This window comes from Pteropus medius, unplaced genomic scaffold (genome assembly GCF_902729225.1).
Source record: "Pteropus medius unplaced genomic scaffold, Ma_sr-lr_union100, whole genome shotgun sequence".
Taxonomy (NCBI): Eukaryota; Metazoa; Chordata; class Mammalia; order Chiroptera; family Pteropodidae; genus Pteropus; species Pteropus medius.
The window spans coordinates 25,027,112-25,038,454 of NW_024350319.1; positions in this window are offsets into that span (position 1 = coordinate 25,027,112).

An 11,343-nucleotide genomic window follows, 5' to 3' on the forward strand; every position below is an offset into this window, starting at 1 on the left:
TTGAAATCAAAGATCACAGGACAGAGTTAGAATTCACCAGCCTCCAGTGCCTTGCCTAACTTTGTGATACTGTCCAACACCAACACTGCCTTTTCTTCTCTTGACCTGCCCCAACCGGCTTGTTGGCTTCACCCTTGATAATACCTTGCTTACCTGCTAACACTGTTTGTTTTGAGGGCATTGCCCCCTCTTTATCAGTTAGTTCTATATATTGACTTCCCTCACTTTGCTGTTTCACTAACTCTTGCTTATTTCACTCCTCTTTGTCCCTCATTCCTGCAAATAAACTACCTGAATGTACACCTTTGTCTCAGGATCTGCTTTCAAGAGAACCTAGATTCCAACAATTAGTACAGTGTTTGGAGATGTGACTTTTTGATGGGACTAATTTTACTCATTTGATGATTAATTAAACCTCTAACCATGCAGCCCAATTTTAAGATACCAGCATTCATTCATTCATTCAACAAATATTCATTGAACATTTGTTCTCTGCGGCACAAAATAGTAGGAAACAAAACACAAATTCCTGCCTATGTGGTTGGTGCTCACATGAAAAGCATTATAAAGAGAAATAAAGCAGGAGAGGGGCTTGTGAATGTGGAAGGTGGTTGGTTTCTGATTTTAAATAGGATGTCAGGAATGGCTTTACTTGAACAGACTTGAATGATGGAGCCTTGTAGAAGCCTGTGAAGAGAGTTCAAATCAAAGGCAAAGATAACAGCAAAAGCCCTGAGGTGACAGGGTACTTGACTGTAGTCTGGAAGCAACTTGGAGCCAACATGGTGGGAGGACAGTGGTCAAGTGCAGAATGGTAGGATATGAGGTAGGCCAATTGAGTAGGACTATGAAGGACACCCTCAGGACTTTGGTGTTTACAAGGGCAATATTGACGGATTTTCTACAAAAGAGTGATTCGATCTCCTTTACTTTCAGACGCAACAGAGCCTTGTGTATAAAAAGCTGTCCCAAGTGGGTACCACAGACTCAACCAGTTTTCCCAGTTCTTTCTCCTGCCTTTCAAATAATTTTATGCAGACCTTTCTAAATTTCATTTGATAAGCTGTTCAAGCTTCACTCCTAACGTTGATACAACACTCTTTGATTTCTTGATTAAAAATGCTTTTTGAAACAGTATATTTTTATTCAGCAAGAAATGTAAATTACATATACTATTGTCTATTCAAAAGAGAACTTTTGTTTACTGGTAGAAATACTCTACATCAATTGCTGGCTATATTCTTTGAAGACTAGCTTATAAAGTTGTACACATAATTATTCTCGTTGTTTGAAAATGCATAGTTTCAACCCAGATGAATTTTGCATTTTGATTTTCTTTCCTTTGTTTTGTAATCAAATATCATTTTCTTGTTAGCCAAGTATGTGAAATCTAAACTGAATTGTTTGAGCTAAGAGATATGACATGAATATAACATGACATTTTTTATGGAATCAATTATTCACTAGCAAAATTAAGTCAGGATGGCATAAAATTAGTTTTCTGGATCTTTAGTCAATAGTGTTTTTGTTCAAAGCTTTGAAGATCATTTGAAATAAAGTCACTGAATCATTCAGAGGAGGCGTCTTTCCCAGAACTTGAAATACGTGCTGACAACAAGCGATGGACAAAATTTATTCATGCCCCAGAAGGCACCATTCAACTTGTAGCACCTACTCTTTTTTATCCTCTACTCACTCTTTACTAGCTCTCTGTTCCTGTGTGTGGGCTTCTGGTTCTTTCTTTTTCCCTTATACTCTGCCTCCTTCCTCTAAGCCACCCACTCTTAAAAGTCCACCAAATTGCACCTGAGAAGAAATAGGGTCTAGAATACAGGGTAGACAAATTGTTCTTGCATAAAAAAACCCTGTCTAAATGCTACTGACACGTCCCCCAGTACCCAGAGAACTTTTCCACAAGAACAAAATGTTCTCCTCACTTGGCCAGATTAATGACCTGTGAAATCTGCAGTGTAAAACACTCGAAAAAGGAAGTAAAAGTAACATGCACTTTGAGCAATTATATGTCAATTTAGCAGTTGAAATTTATTCTATTCTTAGGCTCACTACTGTCAACTCCATGAGAGCAAGGTCGGGGTCTTTGTTGTTTGCTTTTGTTTCCCCAGCAGTAAATGAAATGCCTCACACAGAGTTGGCACTCAATACATATTTCTTGAAAAAATGAACAAACTTTATACGGAGCATTGTGGTATTTTTAAGTCAAGATATTTGGTTTGTTAAAGACCTACCTGAAAGGAGCAAAGTGATTTAGGAGCTGACATTGGGAGGTTATTGAATCTGTTGGCTAATAGCTATAAAAAAGAACAAATCAGTACAATTTGCCCAAACCCCAATAGTCGGGGTTTGAGTGCAAATGGCCTATAGCACTCAAGTGGATCGAATAATATTGGATCATTTCATGCAAAAGATCAAATTTATTTTGGTATGTAGAGGGACATTTGGTAATTAACTCATCTTGGTGAACTCATAGAGTTGGAGTTCTATTTGAAATAAAACATTTCACTGAATTCGTGGTGTAGTACACATCTGTATTTTTTTGTCCTAGAGCAGTCATTCACTATTTTTCTTTAACTGCATCTTGATTTTGGTTGACACGCTACCAATGATGTTGCCTATTTCAGCAAAGAGATGTGACTCAAGCTCAGCCAACCTCAGTATCACATTTCTGGGCCACCCTTATTGGACAAGGGATGGGTTCATGAGCCACTCAGAGCCAATAAAATGCAACATACATCTACCGAGACCCTGGGAAGGGGATCCTTTCCCGTTTGCTCCAGAGTATAGTTATGAGAATACTGGTTCTAGTTATGTTGCCCTCTGAGGTGGGACTCTGTTAATAATGAAACTAACGTGGAGGAGAGTAGAATTGAATAGGATTGAATTTAGGTCATGGTAATGTTTAAACCCTTGATGTGTCTATACTTAAAGCCATGTCTAGCTCTAAGCTTTTCTATAAGATAGTAAATTCAGTATGTAAGTCAGTTTTTGTTAGGTTTTGAGCTAAAACTATTACAGATGAGTAAAAAAATTCTACCATATTCATTTTTAAAAATTCCTAATATATTCGTGCTTTGTTTTTTGTCTCCTGATCAAACTTGCCAGGAATTTTTTTGTTTCTGTTTTCTTAGCTTTTAAAAAATTATCAGTTTTGTTTCTTGTGATTCTCAAGTATTTCTTCATTTCCAATTTTAATAAATTTTTACTTCCTTTATTGTACTTCCCTTGACTATGCTCTTTTGTGCATTTTTACACTCTCGATGTTGAAAGCATTAGTTTTCAGTCATTTGTCTTTGCTAGTATACTTAACAGTGTAGGTAGCTTTCTAAGTATTACCTTAACTGCATCTCATAGGTTTTAACATGTAATATGTTCATGTTACTTAGTTTTGTAATGTTTTCTAATTTCCATCTTGATTTAATTCTTGATCCACAAACTCCTTACATTTAAAATTTTCCAAACGTGGGTATTTTGGAAAATATCTTTTTGTTAATATGTTCTATTTTTAATGACTTGTTAGTGGTTAATGTGATGAGTATTCTGATTTTTGAGGTGGTATTGAGATTTGCTCTGTAATTTAGTGTAAAGCCAGATTTTATAAATATTTTATGTGTTTGGAAAATTGTGCTCAGAATTCATATCTATATTTCCATTGGACCAAACTTCATTATTATTTTGTTTGAGTCATTAATATTTTTATTACTTTTGTTTGCTTTATTGATAAATTGCTGAGAGAGGAATGTTAAAATCATCCACTATGACAAAGATTCTCAGAGTAGATTTAAAAAAAACCCACTGGATTCTTTTTCTTTATCGAGCGAGACCACCAAAGAGCTCAGTTCGAACTGTCTTACTCTAGTCTATAAAACACTCTCCTCTGAGCTGTAATATTACACTGTCTACGTGTAGTGTTGGTCAATATAAGACATGGCCATATAAGGAATTTTCGTGTATTATCTGTAGATTCTTGATTAAAGACCTGACATACTATGTGGTTCAATGTCTTGTATGAGGTTTCATGTAATAAATTCCTCCTAGAATTATAGCTAGGAAAAAGTTTGGTTTCCTGACAAACCTAAAGCTCTGTCTTACTAGAGTTCTATAAAATGAACTTTTCCTTTCCCATCTTGTGTACAATAAGCTTAGGGGTAAATCTTGTGATGATTTTTAGTGATTATCCTTAGTCTTGGTTGTCAGTAGAACTATTTCTTCCTCGGTTCACTGGCACAAATTGATTGAGCACTAAGCCTATTTGGAGAGTAAGGAATAAATGATACAAATATTTAAAAAATGGTAAAGACAGACATATAAACAAATACATTATAATAAAGTAAGTGCTGTGATAGAGGTATATACAAAGTGCTATAGGAACATAGGTGGAAATGATTAATTTTATCTGGAGTAGGGGATCTGAGAAGGTTTCACAGAGGAGGTGACATCTGAAGTAGGATTTTAAGCACAAATGAGACTTTATCAGGAGAAAAACATAGATGAGAGCAGTGTTGTCCAATAGAAATATAATGCAAGCCACAGAGGAAATTTAGGTTTTCTAGTAGCCACATAAAAATAATAAAAACAGATAAAATTAGTTTTAAGAATATATTTTATTTAACCCAATATATCCACTATATTATCATTTCTACTATATTATTCATTATATTATCAACATGTAATAATTTTAATAAAAAAATAATGAGATATTTGACATTAAGTTTTGGTACAAGATGTTTGACTTCATTACATTGGAACCATTGAGAGTTTACAGCAGAATATTTGTATTTTAAAACTAATTCTAGAGGCAATGTAAAAAATAAATTTAGGGAGGTTGAAACTGAAGGCCAATTAAGGGACATAAATGATCATTCATTCAAGAGATGATGAGAACTTGTGACTGTAGTTGTGAGACAGATGAGGAAAGAGTTTGATAGATACTTTTCAGTTAGTATAGCAAGACTTGGCAATCATTGGGATGTGGAGAGTGAGAAAGAGTAAGTGAAAGTGACATTAGGTTTTGAGCATGTGCAGCCATTTGAATACCATTAAGTGAGAGGAAATTTAAAAATTAAAACAAATTTTGAAAGGGCAATAATTAGTTTGACCTGTTTGGGGCATATTGTGTTGAGGTTTGTAAGAGACATTTGAAAATACTGAGCGATACCACATTCAATAATGGGAAAACCTGCATCATATGATTGATAATCTGTACCCAATTGACATCCAAATGTAGTGTAATTTTAGTCATAAGTTCAGTTTTTAAATTGACCAGATTATTTCCTGTAGAAGAATGAACATGTTAAAATATCCAAAAAAATATTGAAATAGTAGAAGAATATTGAAGATAAGAGTAGAAGAATGTCTCAACCAGATCGTAAAATTGGGTCTATGTTAAAATATATTACAACTGCCATAACCAAACTGTATAAGATAGGACAAGAAAAGCCAGTGTCTAGAAGGTATACTCAGATGAGACCAGAAACAGATTTAAAGGAGTGTCTACTTTTAGAGGTGTAGGCGGGGTAAAGAGATGAATAGGTAAGTTGAGGCACTTTGGTGACAAAGCAAGGAAGGATCGGGGCTAAATATTCTGACCTCTCTGAAGGATCGGAGCTAAATATTCTGACCTCCCTCTGATCTCTGATGTCCTGCCAATGCCTCTCATTGGCCAAAATTGTTTAAAACCAGGAAATAAGAGAGACTGAGTGGTGTAGGCCCTAGGGGTCAGCTCTCTCGAATGCAGGGCTGGGCAGAGAATAATCTGAGGGTGAAAAGTAAGGCTATCTATCACACATGGTAAGTTCATATCTGATGGTTGGCACTTCAATTCATTGGAAGGAAAAAAAGGCTTTCAAAGAAACTGGCACTAGCTATCCACTTGGAAGAAAATGCTTAAATCAAATTAAAATAAATTCTAGATGGATTAAAGATCTAAATGTTAAAAATAACATTTTTCTGACTTCTGGTTGAGGGATGCCTTCTTAAGCAAGAGGGGAAACTATAAAGAAAAAGTTGGAATTATTTACATTTACACATATGTAAATAATGATATACATATATAAATAATATATATAAGAAGTTTACATTGTATATATAAAATGAGTTCTAATGGCAAAAGTCATTATAGGTAACATAAAAAGAAAAATAATAGACTAGGAAAAATATTGGCAATATATATGAGAGACAAGGGGTTAATGTATTCTGTGTTCAAAAAGCTACTAAAAATTAATAAGGAAGTTAATCCACATTTTAAAAATGGGCAAAGGATATGAATAGGCATTTTATAGACAAAGAAATGCAAATGACTATAAAACATGAGAAAAGTGTTCAACCTTATTCTTTATCAGAGAAGTTCAAAGTCAAACAATGAGTATAATTTTCATCTGTCAGATTGGCCAGTGTTTCCTCACAATTTTTCTTTTATTGAAAAATTACTAAATCCATGTGGAAAAAAAAATGCTACCAAAAGCTGTATAATGAAGAAAGCCTACCTTTTATTCTAATTGTGAATTAGAGTCCCCCAGACTCTATCTCCAAGGGCAGCAACTATGAAGTTTTCTTGTGTGTCTTCCCAGAAATATTCTCTGTATATCAAGTATACAGTGAAAATATATATATATATGTAATAAAAAATTACAAACAGGACCATGCCATAGCCAGTATTTGGGACATCGATTTTTCATTTCGTATTGGTCTACTTCATTATATTTTAGAGCTATATAGTATTTTATTCTTGGGATACACCATAATTAATCATATTTTTATATTCTTTCTAAACTGGTGCTACTATAAATAATCCGACAGAGAATATCCTATGTGTTCAAGTATACCTGCAAGACAAATTGTGAGATGCATAATTGCTGGGTCAAAGAGTGTATGCATTTCAGATTTTATGGATATCATCAAACTGCTTTCCAAAGTGGTCACATCAGTTTCTCTCCCAGTAACTATAGGTGTTGAAGGGCGTTCATCAGACTGTTAGCACAAATTATTTCAGGGGTTGGAATGGCTGAGAGGCAGACTTTAACTTTTTCTTTATATACTCCTAATTTGTTTTACTCGTTATAGCACAGATGAATTAGTTTGTAGTTACTATTTAAAAAAATAAATACCAGTCTGACATTCAGTGAACATATATGGAAGCAGATGAAAATTAAGCAGATAGCTGGGCATAAGGAAAAAGCCCTATTTAAATGAAGTTTTTAATTGTCCACCTTTGGGGAAGTGGGAACCCTGTAAATGAATGTAAGTATGAAATATATCAACTCTTGGATAAACTCTTGGCTTAAATAAGCCCCCAGGGAGGGGAAAGCCTTTTAGCGCCATCATTTCTTTTTTTCTGCATACTCCTAAAAGCTGGAAAATGTTAGTGCCTCTTTCAAAGTACTACATGAACTCCTCTCAAAGATGGTGATTTATCTGGGCCATTAACAAGAGAGCATCCCTGACTCTTCCTCATTAAATGCAAATTCTACTTTAAAGATCTTTTGTCACGTATACCTGCATTTTCCAAAATTTCCCTTTTCTTTGCATTTCCTACTGGTGGCCCCTTTTTAATAGGGTCCTGCTGGCTTCTGGAAGGCTTAGCCCTGTAACATGGGAAGGCATTGTTCATCAGGGGTTTTGTGACCAGGTGTCTTATGTGGATTCCTGTCCCTTATGACAAGTGCTCTGTATAGGGCCAACCAAGGAGGGTCCTGCAGCTGTGGCTGGGCCTGTGACTTTAAGGAAAACAGAGAAGTTCCTATAACCTTCTTGAGAAGAGAAGAAAGCAGTACCTGGAGCTTTTGAGAGAAGATGGTAGGAAGTAATAGTGAGACTGGACAGGGCTATGCAGAAGAGAAAGACTGGGGTGCTAAAGGATTTCAGAAAAGAATTACATAATAGAATTTTATTTTAACAAGTGACAGTGCTGAATAAATTATTAAAGACTCTAAAAGCCACATTAATAAGCATTTGCATTTTTTTCCCTGATTTTTTTCCTTACTAAAAGTTTTTATGTGTACATCATCCTATTTGAATTGAGGGAGGGAGGGAGAAAGAAAGACAGAGAGGGAGAGGGAATGAGAGAATTTCCTTTTCCATATAGGAAAAAAAACAAATTCTTTACAATATCCTGTTTTACTGAAGGCCAACAATTATCAAGCATAGGTGATATTGAAAACGAAAAAATATATTCTTTTTTCAAAAAGTTTGCCTATCAGGAAAGTAGAATGTAAGCAAATGATGTTGGTATGCAGAAGTATAACAATAGAAGCCACAGAAAACAGCCCTAAAGAGGGATAATTTATTCTACTTTTGGGGTCAGGACAGATTTCTCAAGGGAGTGACATCTAGGAGAGGTTTTAAAAGAGGACCAGGCAGCAGACAAGAAAAGAGGCTGAGCTAGCATTCCAGGCATATGCAAAGACAGGGCAGCGCAAAGCAGCTTGGTAGCTACAGGCACAGCAATGGGTTCTTCTTGGAAGATAAAGTGGAAGAGAGGAGTAGAAGGACATGCCGTTGCTTCATTTATCCACTTCCCCTCATTTATTCCTCTTCCCTGGTTAAATACTATTGTCCTGCAAATGTTGATCAAATGTCACATCTTTGAATTCTTCACTGTCGCATGCTGCATATGTCCGTGATTAATATTAATCACACATTATTATAATTACTTGTGTGGCAAGGTCTCCAACCTCAGATTTGACTATGTGTTCTTTAGGAGTCAGCCATGTCTGATAATTTTATGGGATAGGCAGATCTTTCAGAAATGTGTTTGTAAAAGGGACTAGGGACCATTCTGGGAGGAAGCTCGACCTGAGAGTTGAAAAGCCAAGAAAAACAAGTTGTCCTGTAACAAAGCCTCAGTTGTAACAAAGCAGGGCAATTTGAGGACCACCTTATGTCCATGTGCTGATGAGTAAACTCTTAACCCTCACCTCCAGATCTATGTGTTCTGTATTCTTCGTGATGCTGCTGCTGGGATTCTGCTCTGCCTATAGAAAGCACTAGAGGGAGATGGGGATGCAGAAGGAGAGAAAAGGGACTTGTTCCTCCCTGTTTGCTCTCTGCTCTGTGCATGTTTGTGTCTAAGTGATAGCACTTAACACAGGTGCAACAGCTGATTACCAGTGCCCCTCAGAGGTGCCAATGGCAGCTGGGTGACATTCCACCTCAGAGGTCAAATCCCAGCTTTTCGTATCTCCTCCTCCAAGCTTCTAGGTCGTAAAAATCCCAATCTCTCCCCTTCTCCCCAAGCCCATTGAAAAATGGCTGTTCCCTACAATTACTTTCTCTATATTACCCTTTCGTTTTTTCAGTGCTCCAATACCTGTTTAACCAATTCTCTGTTTAACCACTAAATTCTCTTTGTTAAAATCACTAATGTGGCTGCCATTTTCCTACTGGACCCTGACTGATACATACTTCCACTCAGTTTTCCATGGATTTATATCTGAATCTTATGGGATGTAAGTAAAATGCCGAAAGACAATTTTCTGCAAAAAAACCAGTATTTTTTTGTATTTCATAGAGAGCATGGCACAAAAATGAATGTTATCTTCATTTGACCATAGGATCTTTCTAAGATTCTTATGCAGAAGAATTCTCCTATAGGACTCAGTGGAATCACTGAGTTTTTAGGGTTTAATATAATGGTAACCAGTTAAGAGAGTCAGGAATGAGGGAGAAGAAAATTTGGCTGATAGGCAGGTAAAGTAGATGAATAAAGTGGGTTAAGTCAAGAGAAGCAGGCCATTGTTAAGACAGAGACAAAATTCCCTTATTATCAATAAGAGAGAAAAACTCAGTTCCAGCTGTTACTGCCATGTGGGAATGTGAGTTTTTTGTTTTGGGGGGTTTTTTTAGGTAAAATTATTTAACAACTAATTCAGATGAGATCAGGTGCATTCAGGGTGGTATGGCCATAGACTTAGCAACTAATTCAAATAGAAAAAAAAGATAACTATGCCACTCAAAACTATGTAAGTCAAACAATATCTTTTATCATTATAGACCATTAGTCGCTAGTTCTCGAATCTGTAGGAGCTAATAAGATTTATTCATGAAACTTGTGGGAGTTAGGAATACTTGGTGAACTTGGGAGATATCTTTGCAGGGCACTTTGTTCCTATAATTGCAGATGTGGGTAAAAATCAGTGACACACAGTTTATATATATTCACATGTCTTCTTCATTATTAGACTGTGAACTCCCTGGGGGATCAAGGATTATGGTGCAAGGATGACAGGGGCAAGGATTACGTCTAATTCACCGTTTATGTCTAACCTGTGGCATAAATCCTAGAATACAGTAGGTATTCAATAAGTTTTAATGAATGTATCAATTAGTTATTAACAGATAATATAATGTGTAAAATAGCCTGGAAATTAGACTTGTGTTCTATTCCTGGATTTACCATTAGCTGTATGACTTTGGGAAGCAATTTAATTTATCTGAAATGAATTTTCTCATCAATAAAGTGGAGATACCAGTATCTATCTTTCAAGGGTTTCTGTTACTATTTATTAAAAACCTCTCTTCCAAGGTCGTATTATTTATTCTCAGTTTATTAAGATAATAAATGCAAAGATGACTCTTGGAGGGGTTAGCTATGAATGGACGTTGGAGAGGGGTTCACATGTTTTGTCCTTCGGTAGCTTGCTCTGTATCTGTAGCACAACTGGTACTAAAACCTTGATGGAAAGTATCCTAGTCCAGACATATTTCACCCACATGTGCAGACAGTCAATAAACATGTATTGGAAGAGAATTAATTTATTAACATCAAATTGCATTTCCCCTGGAATGACTCCGCTACATTGAACATTCAACCACCATACAATGAGAAAAACCTTCCACATGACCCACATTTGTGCAGCTCAAATATTTTAAAGTATTTTTAAAAGGATGTATTTTCGATGAATTTTTCTTTACTGGAATATCTAAGGTTATGATTTGAGAATATGGCCCTCTTATGAAATGTACTTTTTGGATTTCTTCCCAGAAGTCACTTACTTTTCCTATTCTCAAATTATCTGAAGTAATGAAACTAGTGCTTTCATGTAGTGCCAGTCTTTAATGTGTCTGAGGTGTTTATGTGATGAAATGCGCTCTCGATGCCACGCGATAGAAAGCTCCTCCCGCCCACCCCTTCACTGTTAACTTTCTGTTGCCTCTATCCACAGCCTGCATAGCATCTCTATTAAATATGACCTGGGGTCCTTCTCTTTTATTTTTCCCTTATGTTTCTACTCGGCTGTTAGTCTTCAGCCAAATATGAGTGTGTCAGGTGACAAGAGACCACAGGCTAATTTATTTCGGTATGTACAGATCTTGGGAAAACAAACCTCA